Source organism: Aythya fuligula, chromosome 2, assembly GCF_009819795.1.
Source record: "Aythya fuligula isolate bAytFul2 chromosome 2, bAytFul2.pri, whole genome shotgun sequence".
In the NCBI taxonomy this organism is placed as follows: Eukaryota; Metazoa; Chordata; class Aves; order Anseriformes; family Anatidae; genus Aythya; species Aythya fuligula.
This window is the reverse complement of record NC_045560.1, coordinates 137,211,154-137,226,284: the sequence shown is the minus strand read 5'-3', so window position 1 is coordinate 137,226,284 and position 15,131 is coordinate 137,211,154. Positions and strand designations below refer to the sequence as shown.

Here is a 15,131-nt window from a genome sequence, read left to right as displayed (position 1 = left end):
GTAATTACTTACTTACTCCAATACTTACTAGTAAACAGAGACAAAAAGGACAAATAAGTAAATGATCAGAAATGGACATGGGATAGTATGACAAAGACATCAAAAGTGGTAGAAATAAAAACAAAAGCACTCCTTAAAAAATGGAGGATAAAATAAGAGACTTCTTAGCCTCCACTCACATTCCATCTTTACACCCTTTTCTCTCACCATAACATTATTACCCCAGAAATTACCCCAGGTGATACTGAATGATATTTGACTAATGGCCAGGTTGGATAGGGCTTTGGGCAACCTGATCCCGTGGAAGGTATCCCTAGGAGAAGGGTTGGAACTAGATGATCTTTAAGGTCCCTTCCAACCCAAACCTTGTATTCCATATGATTCTATGAAATACAACATTCATTAAAGAGTATCATAGCATGACCAGTCACCTGCTTAATCCAATGTTCTAATAAGAAGTAGCAGATGTTTCCCTTATTCTCTTTTGCTACATAAAACTGAAATGCATTGATTCTCAAGTGATGTAAAGGGACTAGACTTCACTAAACAGCTTACTATATATAAGATCTGTAAGCCATAAACACCAAGCTCACATTTAGTGGTAAATTTTAATTTTGTATCTGAATATGAAAGTATGTCCAGTATTTTGATCATGTATAGACAATTACATACACAAATATACTTGGACATAAATTAAATACTGCCATATCTATGCAAGTTATCTGAAACAGGTTTTTCCCATACTTAAGATGACTGCCTTTTAAAATCTGAGTTCTCCATGACACGATGTTCAGAAACTAGGTGCCAGTATGCCCCTCAGATATATTCAGCTGTTCTTGACATAAAAGAAGGCCATACAATACAATAGTTAGAGTAAAGCCAAAGATACTGTGTTTAAGCATTTCAGATAAAGCAATGAAAGGCATGTTTGTCAACTTTACATACCTAACAAGGGTGGATTTCTTCTTTTCTTTCCGGAGGAAGAAGATGAGTTTTCCAGGCAGAAGGAGCCTGAATTTGAGTTACTTTGCCCCAGTGTTACCTTTCAAGCAGTCAGGGACATCCTTTATCACAGGGAGAGGCCAGCAGCAGGGGAAGACTCAGCTCATACATTAAACTTCTGCTGGACTTTTGTAGACATACTGCTTATTGTGATCAAAAATCAATTACTTCTATATTCAGATACCAAATTAAAATTCACTATCAAATGTGAGCTTGGTGTTTATATGCTTCCCACCAAGCCAATTTATTAATGCTAAAGCTAATACCTACTGCTCAACGTGGTATATTGTAGTTGATTAAGCATTACTGTGAGATGCTTACGTTTGTGTTTTTTGTTTGCTTTTCATGCTAGATGTGTGTCTGCTGCTCAGAGAACTGTTTATTTTCATAGCTTCTTCCAAACTACTTTGGTAAACTTACAGATCTTGTATATAGTAAGTCATCTAGTATATTTTAGTCCCTTTACAGCCTTTAAGAGAATTAACTGCTTTAGTCAGGTAATGTTTAAGACTCACTAGTCTTTAACAAATAAGGATTTCAAGTACTGTAAACATTTAATTAATGGGAACTATCTTTTTCCTTCAATTAGTTGCTACTCTAATTTTCAACTTAGTTTAGATCAGGATTCTGGAGAAAAACCACAAATATTTCTGGAAGCTGATATGGGACTACAAGACAAAATTCTCCAAAAATAGCTCAAGTAGAATACAGCATCTTACTGAGTAGCAAGTAGCAAAGCAAGTAGTAATCTGAACTACATGATGAGTTCAAAGCTGAAACGTGAGATTTCCTGGGCAGTACACTCAAGAATTATTCTGAAAACGTTCAGGATTAATACAAGGACTGATCCTTACATCAATACGCATTCCTCTGCTCCCTTCCCCCATCTTCATAGCTGCCCTACAACCATTACTAAAACAAGCTTCGGAATTGCAACAGGCACAAACAAAAAAACACCCATGCAAGACTCGTGTTGTCTAGTTACTATCAGCATCACTTAGTATATATTTGATTGCAAGAAGCACTATACTTCAGTATTTGCTTTTACATGCTTCCAATACCTTTGAGACACAAAAGAAGGTGAACTCCATGTTTCTGCTTCAAAAGGCCACACACTACACAGAACCAAAGCTACAGCACAGGCAGAACATATATTTCAGAATCCATTTTCAGTCAATTGCAAAAACAAGAGGGTAACTTTTCATACACAGAAAAGAAAATCTTAATTCAACCATAAGAAGAAACAGAACATAAGAATTTAGATGCAAGAAGAAAGCACCAAAAAGGCCTCAATTTGTACAAGAAGCTGTACCTAGCCAGCATAGAAAACAAGATCACAGCTCATTTAAAGCCAGTTCACTGCAAACAGTCAATGATGGAAAGAAAATCATCATGTATGAAGAAAGATACCAAGCTATTATGTCCCGAACGCGTTCAGGTTATTTTAAGCAATGACTTAAGAAAGCACTTTTTCTCCCTAGAGGCACTGATAAGCACTGAAAATGGCAGAATACTTCAGTATGCACTTGCCTTCTACCTATACACGATGATCATACAGAAGTCTTTTGTGCAGACCTAATAAATGCGTTTCTTTAATTTAAAAAACAAAAACAAAAAAAACATTCTACATGTTGAAGACAAATATCACTATTACAATTTTGAATCAGTTGAAGATATGAAAGAACATTACATATGCAGGAAATAGACGTACATGTCCTATAACAGACATTTTAGACCAGCAAAGCTTACAGGAGGCTTCTGCTCACTTTGGTGGCCATAAAAGACTAGAGCAGACAAAAAAAATAAAAATAGCACCTTTTTTTTGATGAGGCACAAGCAAGTGGGGGGAAGGAACATGTACACATATGGTGCTGCTTTTAGACTGCCTTTAAGCAGAGCAGGATAGGTCACCACCAGTCATAAAAAGCTCAATGCTCTCAGACTACACTTCCTCCTTATTCTTGTTACAGGGGCATCTCATGAGCAGGTACATTTTTCAAAGATGACAGCAGCAGTTTCCATAGCCATACGTCTTCCCTGGAGGTGCTCAAGGACAGTTTGGATGGGGCTTTGGGCAACCTGGGCTGGTGGGAAGTGTCCCTGCCCATGGCAGGCAGGTTAGAACAAGATGATTTTTCAGGTCCCTTCCAACCTGAGCCATTCTATGATCTCTAGCCAGATTCAGCATGTCTGCAGAGAAGGCGAATGCTTGTTAGCCAGTCCACCTGAAGCAAGTCTGGTCCTCACAGAATACTAGAACACTGGCCTACAGAACACTGCTGTTACGCTCCATTACCCTAATATTTGCCTTCTGTAGTAGGTCAAGAACCAAAACTGGTGGGAAGAAAAATCATTTAATTAGAAGCAACAGAAAAGTTCACTTCAGAAACACAAAAAAACTGCATTTTGATATTTCCATGTAAATGGAAGTGTTCCAACATTCTTGAAAGCAACAAAACTTATATTCTCAAATCAAAATATTTTGCTGTTTTCACACACAGACACACCTCCCTTGCGGTGCCCTGTAGTCACAGGGCTCCTGAACCTTATTGGGCACTTATATGAAAGAGAGGACAGAAATGCTTCCAAGGAAACAGCCAAAAATCAGTTCAGAACAGAGGACGAGACATCTGTGCTACAACCCACACACAGAGAAGCAGGTTAATTAGATACAACTCAGTACTGAATGGTCCCAAAAACACATCACTTGACAGGCAGGGAAATACTGCTTTGCCTTGTTCCGCATTCAGTATCTTGTTTTAGTGTCTTGTGTTTTTTTCAAGGCAAAACTCTAAAAATAACCAAACTGGAACTTCATTACAAAGGATTATTTTGCAGAAATTATGACCTCGTAATAAAGTAAAATTAAATATTTGATCAGCTGTGTATAGCACACTGCTTTCCAATTCATTTTAAATTATACACACTCAATAGAAGGGAATCAAGTTTTCCAACAACTACATGCACAGTGTGCTTGTTTTGCTTTACTGAGGACAGAACAGAAGTACTTGAACAATCAGTATATGCTAATAAACCACAGTTTTATAAGCCACATTTATGAGTGGAATACTTTCTAGCTATGTAATAAATGAAGAAAAGATGAGAGTATCTTGACCTTTAAGTAACAGTCTGAGGAGTGAAAGTTAACTGCAGAAGATATAGCATTATCAAACACTGGAGTATTTCAGATGAAAAGAACTGTTTATATATTTAAGCAGATAAAAAAAGATGTCCGTTGTTAACTCCGTGCCACCCAATTTCTTTCAACTTTTATATGGATACAACCATAGTTCACTTCTGTACAAATCAAGCAAAGTAGAACATCCTTAACAGAGCAGGAAATGAAGTTTTATTCATTGCACAAAATAAATCAACAAAAATGTAATGTCTGTTGATGACAATGAAACCACTAGCATATGCACTTGGGACTCTGATCTATTCTGTCCACCAGATGCTCCCTCCTTGTGGAAGGCTGGTAAAAAGAATTAGACGTTCATTGTGGCTTAAACAGATTTTTCTCATGCTGTTAAGTATTTTTTTTCTGAAGTTTTACTGCAAAATCTTAATGTTCATTATGATTGTAAGCAAATATCAAGAATGAACAACCTACAGCCCACAGGCCACATGCAGTATGGCAGGACAATCCATCTAGCCCGCTCCCTTTGGCCTCCTCTCCTACGAGTCTCAGCTGCACACCAGATGACTGCACTGGTGCAGGCAGCCTGCTCCCCAGGACCATTTTATCTTGGAGGCTTGTAGCCTCTCTCCCATCGTGTAACGAGCCATATTTAAATGCATGCCGGGAAAAGGGGCTGAAAAGCTGCCAGGGAAGATGGCCACTTCCCACTGACAGAACAATGCACTTAACCCACAACCCTGTCACCGTCCACAGCTGAGGAGCACATGGCAAAGAGTGTCCGAAACAGGCTGAACGAATCGAATCGTTTGGGATCAGCAGCACGTTCTCGTCTCCCCTCTTCTCTCAGGTCTTCACCAGTCCCTGCTGGGGGAAAACTCCAGGGCAGAAAACTTAAACACTTGATATCTACTACAGATGCAGGAAGGCAGAAGCCAGAAGCTTCCAGAAAGCATCAGCACATACACAATGCAGCCCAGGTGTTAGTCACATACACAACATGTCCTAGAGGCCATGAAATATGACTCCCTGCCACTGGGAATAATAATAATTTTAAAAAGTAGCCCACCCATCCAAAGCACCTGAGCATACTGCTTCCCCCAATACACTGTACAGCACCATTGACTGCACTGCATTGATCAAGAGATCACTCCGCTCACAGAACTGTGTTGAAAACTGTGCTTCTTTGAAAAGCAGGCATTAATTATCTCCACAATTTTAAGATATCAACGCCAACAAGCTTTAGGCCTAATTTTAAGTAATTACATATTACCAATACTGCAGCAGCTGTTAGCTTAGTCCAGGGACTCCTACTCTAACCTAAAGCGTTGAGTAACACTGACAGGCTAACAAACAAAAAAAAGGCCCCACACACTAGGACCTTGGCTATCTGATGAAACCAAAATATATGGAAGATGTACGAGGAGCAGCTGAGGTCACCAGGCCTGTTTAGCCTGGAAGGGAGGAGGCTGAGGAGAGACCTCATTGCGGCCTACAGCTTCCTCATGAGGGGGAATGGAGGGGCAGTGACCAGCGACAGGACCTGAGGGAATGGTGTCAAGCTGTGACAGGGGAGGTTCAGGCTGGATATCAGGAAGAGGTTCCTCACTGAGAGGGTTGTCACGCACTGGAACAGGCTCCCCAGGGACACAGTCACAGCAACAAGCCTGTCAGAGTTCAAGAAGCATTTGGACTTTGCTGTTACTCACGTGGTCTGAATTTTTGGGTAGACCTGTGTGGTGCCAGCAGATGATCCTTACTGGGTTCCCTTCCCGCTCGGGATATTCTATGATTCCATGATACATTTCAAGCTTTTATTGAAAATATTTGTGAATGAAATATCTCCCATCAATAAGGCATTTACATAAAGTTTTCCAGAAGAATGATTCATACACGTACAAAAGGGTAAAGCAGCTTTGTGCTATTCATCCCCCAATTAGGGGCAATGCAATAGAAAATATATCAAAAATGAAGGATTGAAGGAGTGCAGGTTCAAGTATTCTGTGCTCTTTAGACCTTTGCCTTTTGACAGATGGCCCAGCTAGGCACCAACTGGCCCAGAGCAGATCACTGCCTGGGTAAATGAAACCAAGTGAAGATCCTCAGTAAGCCAACAGGATGGCCTCAGAGCATGGTTTCCTATCAGCTCAGAGGCAGACTCAATGAAAAACATGTAAATGGAAGGGGGGGGGGAAGGTGTCAGGAGGAAGGCTTTCATATTTCTCAGTGGAGCAATCAAGTTTGTTCTCCAAAGAAATAAATATTTACAGTTGAAGTCTAACTCCAACTGTTAAATAAATAAACATAAACTAAGATGCGTGAGACAACTGGATGGTTCAGGATACTGCTAGCAGCATCACACAATTTCCCCGAGGTTCTGTGGGCTGTTTAAAGGTAAGATGGTGATTTTTGTTTACAAGAGTGTGCACGATTAAAATTGAACATTTGCCTATTCTACTGGCAAAAAACACAGTTTACTGGAGCAAAGTTAATCCTTGTTCAAAGGTGCTGAAAATAAAACACAACCTGTGTCACTTGTGCATCAGATTTACTTATCAGGAGCCACTGCTTCAGTGCGGGTATTCTGAGGTAAGTCACAAGTCATAAATTAACTTTTTCTGCTTAAATTCAGTAACTGTATCTAATAAATTATACTTGAGTCACACCCTTTCAGAGCAAACACCACTCTTTCCAAGGAGAACAAGCTATAATTTCAGAGTACACTCTGTACTTTGAAAAATTAAGAGTATTTCTTGTCTTTCAGAATTTAAAGAAGCCTTTACCAAAGGTGGATAAATGACTGTTTTTTTCCACTACAAAGTCTGTAATCATGCCTATCCTGAAATAGGTTTTGCTATAATGAGGAGCTAAAATACATTCCAACAAATTTAACTACACTTTAATCTATCAACCTATGAGGAAAAACTACTTCCTCTCTAAGGAAATATTTTTAAATGCATTACCTCACCTCATTCCCTGTTAAGCCATACCAATCCAAACTCTTCACCCAACTGCATGAAACAAAGCTGGATTGTAGGGTCTTGATTTTGATGTCAGCTGGACTGGGACAAACCTGGAATTACTCCAAAGTAAATCAGTTGAGGTATTCCACATCTATGCCAGGGAAAGGGGAATCAGAATCTAACCCTAGACTTCTAGGAATTACGCCAAAGATGATACAGTAATCCCTTCACCCTGCACCTTGAAATGAAGACACTGTCTATTGGCATTATATTTCCTTGCTGTAGTAGGTCAAGGGGAAAAAAAAAAGTTAACTAAAACCAGTAATGGTATGAGGATTACTCATAATCTTTCTACTTTATACTCCTCCATCTACATAGGGGAACGGTTTCACTGTACTTCATAAACAGAAATACACATTAGTATTGACATTTGTCTCAATAAACCTATTTCCTGGAATATAAATATGTGAGGAGGTTTTGGTATCCAAGTTTCAACTCTGACATGTACTTGTCCATTTGCAGAATTAAAATAAACATTTTTTAAATAATAAGCTTTTGTTGATAAAACTTGCCAGCTGAAAGTAGAAAGCAAGGAATCTAACCTCATGTTCTTTATTCTATAACCTTGAAAAGATGGTCTGCTCTGCAATGTGATTCTGTAGTGATGGCATCGCAGCAATCACCATCTCTGCTCCTGTGCAAATGGGTTCCTTTCCAGAACTCAACAGCACCTACCACGGCATCAACAATTACTGATTCCCCAAATTAACCACAGCAATAAAAGAAAACCAAAACAACCTTTTCTAGCTCAGGCATCACCTCCAACGGTACACCTAACAACTTCATTCTGAAAGCAGTTGGTGTTAAGTCTGTAACTTGGCTTTAAATTTGAAATTCAGCTACATCAGTGATGTACCAGCCAGCTTCCAACTCTCAGACTTTATTAGTCCCCACTGGAAGCAAAAAACAGACCATGGCAAGGAGGAATCACAATGCTGGCTGGCTAACACATGCCAGTTTGAGCAGTTACCTGCCCAGACAATCCCACAAGACAGTTTCTCATACACAGAATCTCTGCATCATGCTCTTTGCTGTCTTGGTATACAGACCCCCAACACACAAAAACAATGAAGTGGCATTTGTATTACGTTTCCAAGTGTAGGCAGTCAGGATATTTCTAAATTTCCAAAATTATTACATATCGATGCATGTATGTTAGGCAAGACGTCGTTTTATTACCCTACTAATTTTGATGTAATATACTTGTACATGAAAAGCAGTATCTGAGGATATTAAACTCAGAAGCATGTCATGTTTTATTCCAACTAGTCACTCTGAAGCAATTCCTAAGTTGCTCAACTACTAGTTTCCTTAAGTTTATGCAAAAACGCAATAGTTTATTAAACTCTCTGCTGTACCTTGACACATGACCTGCTAAGGCAGGCATTCTTTTGAAGGTTAAGTAGTATCTTCAAGGGGTTGTATTTCAGGAGTAAGTTTCCAGAAGCTCAGAGTGAACAACCAGCAGCCTCATCATCTTCTGAAGGTACAGGTAGGTTTGATGAAGTGTTCTCCAACATGAGCACTCAGTTTTATTACTTATTAAACTTATATACATACACACACGTCCCCATTTGTACTCATACATATCCCAGAGACAGTAAATCATTTAACACAAGTGATCTCATCTGAAATATATTAGCTTATGCAAATCACTATTGTTGGTGGGAGGTATTAATAGCTTCAATTACTAATCTGTTGACAATTTTTTATTTTAATTTTTAGAAGCAGATGGTATTAATCTGCATTTACTGAAAGCAATTTTCCTGAGCTTGCACTCATTCTACCACAACGCTGAGATCCACACTCTGAAGTTCTAGAAGCCAAGTTGCAATGGTCACCCCTGCATTAGCTCTGATGCCTGATTTACTGGACCATCCCTTACCTTACTAAGATTATGGCTTGCTACATGTAATTCCCTCAATTCTCTAGCATCACAACAAATTCAGAGAAAAAAAAAAAAAAAAAGTTCTGGATGTTACCCTAGCTGGTACTGGAACAAACCTACTCTTTAGGTTTCAACAAGGCACTTTCTAACTCGTGCTTTGCCAAGAGTTCAACCTAACATTTTAACTAAACACTCAGCCTGGGGTCTGCAGTTTTCTAGTGATTACAGAATATGTGAACGTGGTCCATGAAATGCCAGGAAAAAAAAAAAAAGGGGGGGGGGGGGTTGGTGTTGATTTGAAGGAAAGTTAAATATACATTGATGACCATTCAGGTGGACATACATGACAGTGCCTGCCCACGGAACAGTCAGAAACTGGTCCTTTGTTGGCATCATCACCTTCTTAAAGTGTGGAATAACAGTAGGATTATAAATTTATAGAGCAACTGTTAACCTATGTAGTATGTTCTATTTACATTTCTTGTCGCAATCGTTCCTCCTAAACATCATGCAATAATGAAAACTAGTCAGGTGGAAAGCTACCATAAATACACGTGTGTAAAACATATTTATCTATGTATGTATACAGGACTAGTTTTCTACATCAATGCATTACAACAGATGAGCAAGTCTGCTGCTTCCTTACTTCCTAAGTAACATGAATGAGCAAGGAAATCTAAAGCAACCAAGTAGGAAATAGAGAAATGCAGTTTCAAATGAGTAAAAGCAGCAATATACCAACTTCCTCTGAAATCAAAACAATACCATTCTCACCCTCCATACGGGCAACACCATCAGACTGTCAACTTGTGAACTACTTCCCAGGTGAAGTGGGAATAACTACAACAAAAATGAGATAATGCAGATGTTACGTGTCAAAGAAATCTAAGAGAAACAGCAATAAAGTGAGATTGTATTGCAGGAGAATTTACATACAGAGATGAGCACAAAAACATGATCACACAGAGAAAAGCAAAGCACCTGCTTCTGGTTAAAATAAATAATATTGTTGTTAACATTGGCATTTGACGTAGGTTTGTAAGTTTTCATATGCATGACTAATGAGAAATGTGTGTATTTGTGGTCAAGCACTTGTACTGGCTGTTGCTGTCCTGTATTTATTTATTTACATGGAACAGAACTTGCCACTGGCAAGTTACAGACAAATGCTAGGATCAATTTTAGAGAATGTGGTGGAAGCAAAAATAAAAGAGGAGGACATGGAGATGGATATGAAAGAACTGTGTAAAAATTGCTATTACTTGTAACCCACTTGCAAACAATACAATATTATCAGCAATATGCATCTTTCCTCAACTCTGAAATGGAAAAATGCTTCAGCCAAGACATACTCACAGTATAGTTTGAAGCTTCTACATCAGCACAACTCTACTCCTAATACACTCCTGTTCCAAGGAAAGACTTACAGATTGATTTCTACCTACAGAGATCTTATTTTTGTGGTAGCCCATATGCAAGAAGCTCCTCACATTTCAATTTTCAGCAAGTAAAAATAATTATTTTCCATCAACAGTGATAGTTAACCTTCCCGACCAGGGCTCCCAGCTAACTTATCATACATAATAGAAAATAAAAAATAAAAACCTCAGCCACCAAGCATAGGAAAGTTCATCTGGGAGATAATATGAAGCTCATATGTTCAAATGCACTTACATGTATTAAAGCATTAAAACATTAAATGTGTACAATCCATATCTATGCATAAGTACATTTCTGTCCTGGAATTTAAAGGACAATTGAACTGCTGGGGTTTTTTGGAGAACAATGGCAAGACATTTGGGGAAAAAATAAAGTAGGCTTGCCGAAGAGGAAGCAATACATCTACCACCACAAAATATACAACATATCTTAGAAGTCAATTAATCAGTCTAAGCCAATATACCGAAATAACATAAACCAAATCTTAAATTCTAAATATCTAAATTAAAAAGAAGAAAGGCCACAAGAAGCCCAGTTCATCCTTAAGACAAATCAACTATGAGCATAGTAAAAGGTATGAAGCACACGAATTATGCCAAGGTGGTTAGGGGACCTGAGGTCTTAAGCCTCATCAAAACCCTGATGACTGCCAGCATCACTACACTGGAAGAAAGTTTTTTTTAAATCACAGTCCTCCATCAGCATAGCAGCTACAAGGCAACAAATCAGCTTTACTGTTACCAGTACTGTGCTACAATGATTGTCTCTCAAATCATTTTTTACAAACTGAAGCAAACCACCTGTTTAGAAAGAGGTAGTCCAGGGAAGCAGAAGGAACAAGACAACAGGAATATTAGGACTGGTCTTCTGAGAATTGAAACGAAGAAAATTCGTGCTTTAGGTTCCTACAGTACACAGCAGCAGAAAACAAACAGCAGCAGCAACAGCAGCAGATAGCTATTCATGATAATGAGACCATGCCTTGAGCTTTATCTGCATAAAGGATATAATATCAACTACACTAACTCATGCCTAAGAAAGAAAATTAATGATGAAAATCCAAAGTGCAACTGAACCACTTAGTTGTGCCCATTACCTTCTTTCTAAGTCACTGCGATCTTCATACATCTACAGTTCTTCAATTTTACCTTGAAGGTTTCTTCTTCACAGATACCTTCATAGCAGAATGATCTGCTATTTATACAGAGTTTGAGACACTGCGCTAAGTAGGACAGCAGTAGCAATTTGCTGTCTCCTGTCCATGCCAAATGGCTAGATGAGAAGTACAGGTATTTGTCTGTAGCATTACTCGACCTGCCTTACTACCAGACAGATTTCCTTTTTCTCATAGCCTGAGAAATATTGCAATACAAGAGAGCAATTTCAGACTGTTTGTGGAGTGTTTGCTACTTCAGCTATTTTAAAAACAAATGGAGTGATAAAAAGCTGTCATTCTGAAAGCTTATATTCTGCTTCCCTGGCACTTAAACTTTTTTTGAACCCTTAGGTATGAAGCAAAGCAAAATTTACCAGTCTCACAAAACAGTAGAGGAAGGTGCTTTTACAAAGGAAGGGGGGAAAAAAAAGTGCTTCTGTCATGTTCATAATTAGACATTTCATTAAGTGAGTGTCACAGACATGCTAACCATGAAAAGCAGTGAAGTAGGCATTAAATGTGGATAAGACATAAGACTTTCCAAACCTAGAAAGCCAAAGCAACTTCAGAGAACTGACTCTATTAACAACCCAACAGTTCTCCATCAGATGATCAGCAGCAGATGAAGTGATCCTGGAGTCAAATTTCCTTTTGGTTGCAACCCAAAGGGACCCAGCTCATAATTCTGAGATCACTGCACAATGAGGGCACACTAAGTCTGGACAGCCAAATTTCTTCAAGAACTACAAACTTGATCTGATCTACAATACAAGGAGATAAAAAGTTCTTGTTCAGAAGACAATAGGCAAGCTAAAAAAAAAAAAAAAAAGGCAACGTACTACTTAGTAAATGCTATTACCACAGCTGCTATGGTCACTAAAAGGAAAATTAACTACATGCTAAGCTCCTGGCAGCTTCCTTGTCTTCAATGCATACACTAAAACAGAGCCACGGCTTTGTCTTGTCTTCATTACATTGAAAATTCACAAAGTGCATCTATCAAATATTATATATATGTATATATAAAATCATTGGTGTTAGACAATCTCAATACATTCTGTAATAACGACCAGGATGATTTTGACAATATTCCTCTTGAAATTAACTGTATTCAAAGCCTGAGCTCTTTCCTAAGAATAGAGCCCAAAATAAGTTTGACTGCTTTATGACGTGTCTTGTTTACATCTTCCACGTCCATCTGTACTGTCACGATAACACTGCAAAACATTACAAGCAGCACAAGGGTTGGTTTCACTGAGCGCTCACATACTCACTGTCCTGTTGTCCAGTGTTGGCCTGCTTAGAAAAGCATCCTCCTACTTAGATCCTTCTAACATAAACAGTCACATGTACTCTCAAAATACACATTTATTATGCCTTGTCCCTGTGGTATTCTCACAAACTAGTTACAGCACTGCTGCTGAAGATGTCACCCAGATGTGCTCAGGAAAGCCACCAGGAGTGCTTGCTATCAGAAGTCTTGCTGTTTAGCAGGAACACCTAAAAGCAAAGCTCGCTCATCCAGACTAAGCTAGAGTCTTAAGAAACGTGCCCACAGGCATCTCCAAACAAATTCAAAGCAGAGGCAATTTCTTCATTTGTAAACAGAATTACTGCAACTTAAAACGATACCTTATTTTTAAAGGGTTTTCATATGAAAGCGATTAGTGGGGAAAAAACTAGGTAAATTACATGGTCACTCTTGCTTGCTCAGCTAGAACATATGAATATTAATCCAGGTTTAAGCAAAGCTGTTCAGTATCCCCTCTTCAGCCACCCGCTTGAAAACTCGCTTTTGATTAATTTACTCTGACACAGTCAAAAAGAAGGCACAGATATATATCTTTAGATCTATATTAATCTCCTTAACAGCAACCATGTGCTCAGTTTCACATGTTGTATAAGGCAGTACAAATTAAAATAACCTGATTACAAATCAAATAGGCCACGGGGAAGTGAGAACTTTATGCTGATGTTGTTTTTCCCAGCTGGGAAAAACAAAAATTCTCCATGTTCAGGGAAGTTTCATTTTCTTATCCCTGTATCTTTCCCTTTATTCCACAAATCCCACTGGAAGTGAATGTATTTAAAACTTTCACCACTTACATTGGCTTGCTGGTATTAAACTTTCTCAGTAAGGTTTTCCTGTAATTTTTCCTGGTTTTCATAGTACTTAAATGAAATTAAGACCAGTCATAATCTTGCCTGGTCATTATCCACATGGAAGTTCTCTAGAAGTGGTAAGCGATAAACTTAAGGGCCACCAAAAGAAAAATATGGACAGCCAATGTTAAGCAATCCTTTTACTGCCATACAAGAGTGTTCAGATCCAAAAGGAAATCATGGTTAACGTTACTAACAGCAGCTATAAATCTAAGAATTAATACAGAGATGTCTTCATCCACCATGAGTGCAAAGAAAGTGTGAAGAAAAGTTTAAGCTAATTCCAGTTGAAAGAGTTTCAGCTACTTACTTGGTCATATTGTCCTTTCCACATTCAAAGCTGAAGTAAAAGCACAGGAGTTGTTGCTTCTAGAAACAGCCCACTTCTCTCCTGTGCTTTATATACTGTTGAGCTAGGCCAGATAAAACAAGAACACAGCTGCTGCTCATCCTGCTTGATTTCTTTTTTGCCCCTTTCCCAGGTGATTGGTTGGGTGCCAGGTGGGCCTAATGGTATATAAGCCACAGGTGTCCCATCAGAGCTCTTTCTGCCTGAGCTGCTCTTTGGGGTAGGTGCTTTGTTCTTCTTTCAGCCAGCTGCAGGGTTCTTCAGGTGGGTCAGAGTGTATGGGCTGATGTGTTTTGTTGTAGGAAACAACCCATTTGGTTAAGCACCATTTTGCCTTTGTAAATCCATGGTAATGACTCCTAGTCACCTTCTGGTCCTTCACGTGCCCAGAAATGGTTTCTGAGTTCAATTGCTCTGTCACCTTCCCAGGAGCTGCGGGGAGGCTGACTGGCCTGTATTGTCCCAGGTTCTCCTTCTTGTCCTTCAGGAACCTCTCAGTCACCACAATCACTGTGATCTTTCAAAGATAATCAAGAGCATCCTTACAATGGCATCAGCCAGCATCCCCAGCACTAGTGGGTGCATCTCATGAATGTTCACGAAGTCCCATTACGTCCAGTTTGTTTAAGTGTTCCCTAACTTGATCCTCCTCCACTGAGGAAGTACTTTTCCTCTCTGGTCTCAATGGCCTTGGGTTCCCGAAGGCCTGTCTTACAAGTAAATACTGAGGTCACGAAGACGTTGAGTATTTCAGCCTTTTTCATGTCTTTTGTCACCAGGGCCTCTGTCCCACCCAGCAGGGTGCCCACATTTTCCCTTGTTTTCCTTCTGCAGTTTATGTACTTGTGGAATCCTTTTCTGTTGCACTTCACGTCCCCTGCCAGAATCAACCCCAAGCTGGCCTTACCTTTCCTAACCCCATCCCTGCATGATTAGACAACATCTGTACAGTCCTCCCAGGTCACCTGTACCTG

The 15,131-nt window shown here is 39.2% G+C and overlaps 1 protein-coding gene across 1 annotated transcript in view; it reads right to left on the bottom strand.

Annotated features, from left to right (window-relative positions):
* VPS13B (vacuolar protein sorting 13 homolog B) overlaps positions 1-15,131 on the bottom strand; it is a 459,490-nt gene that overhangs the window by 432,003 nt on the left and 12,356 nt on the right.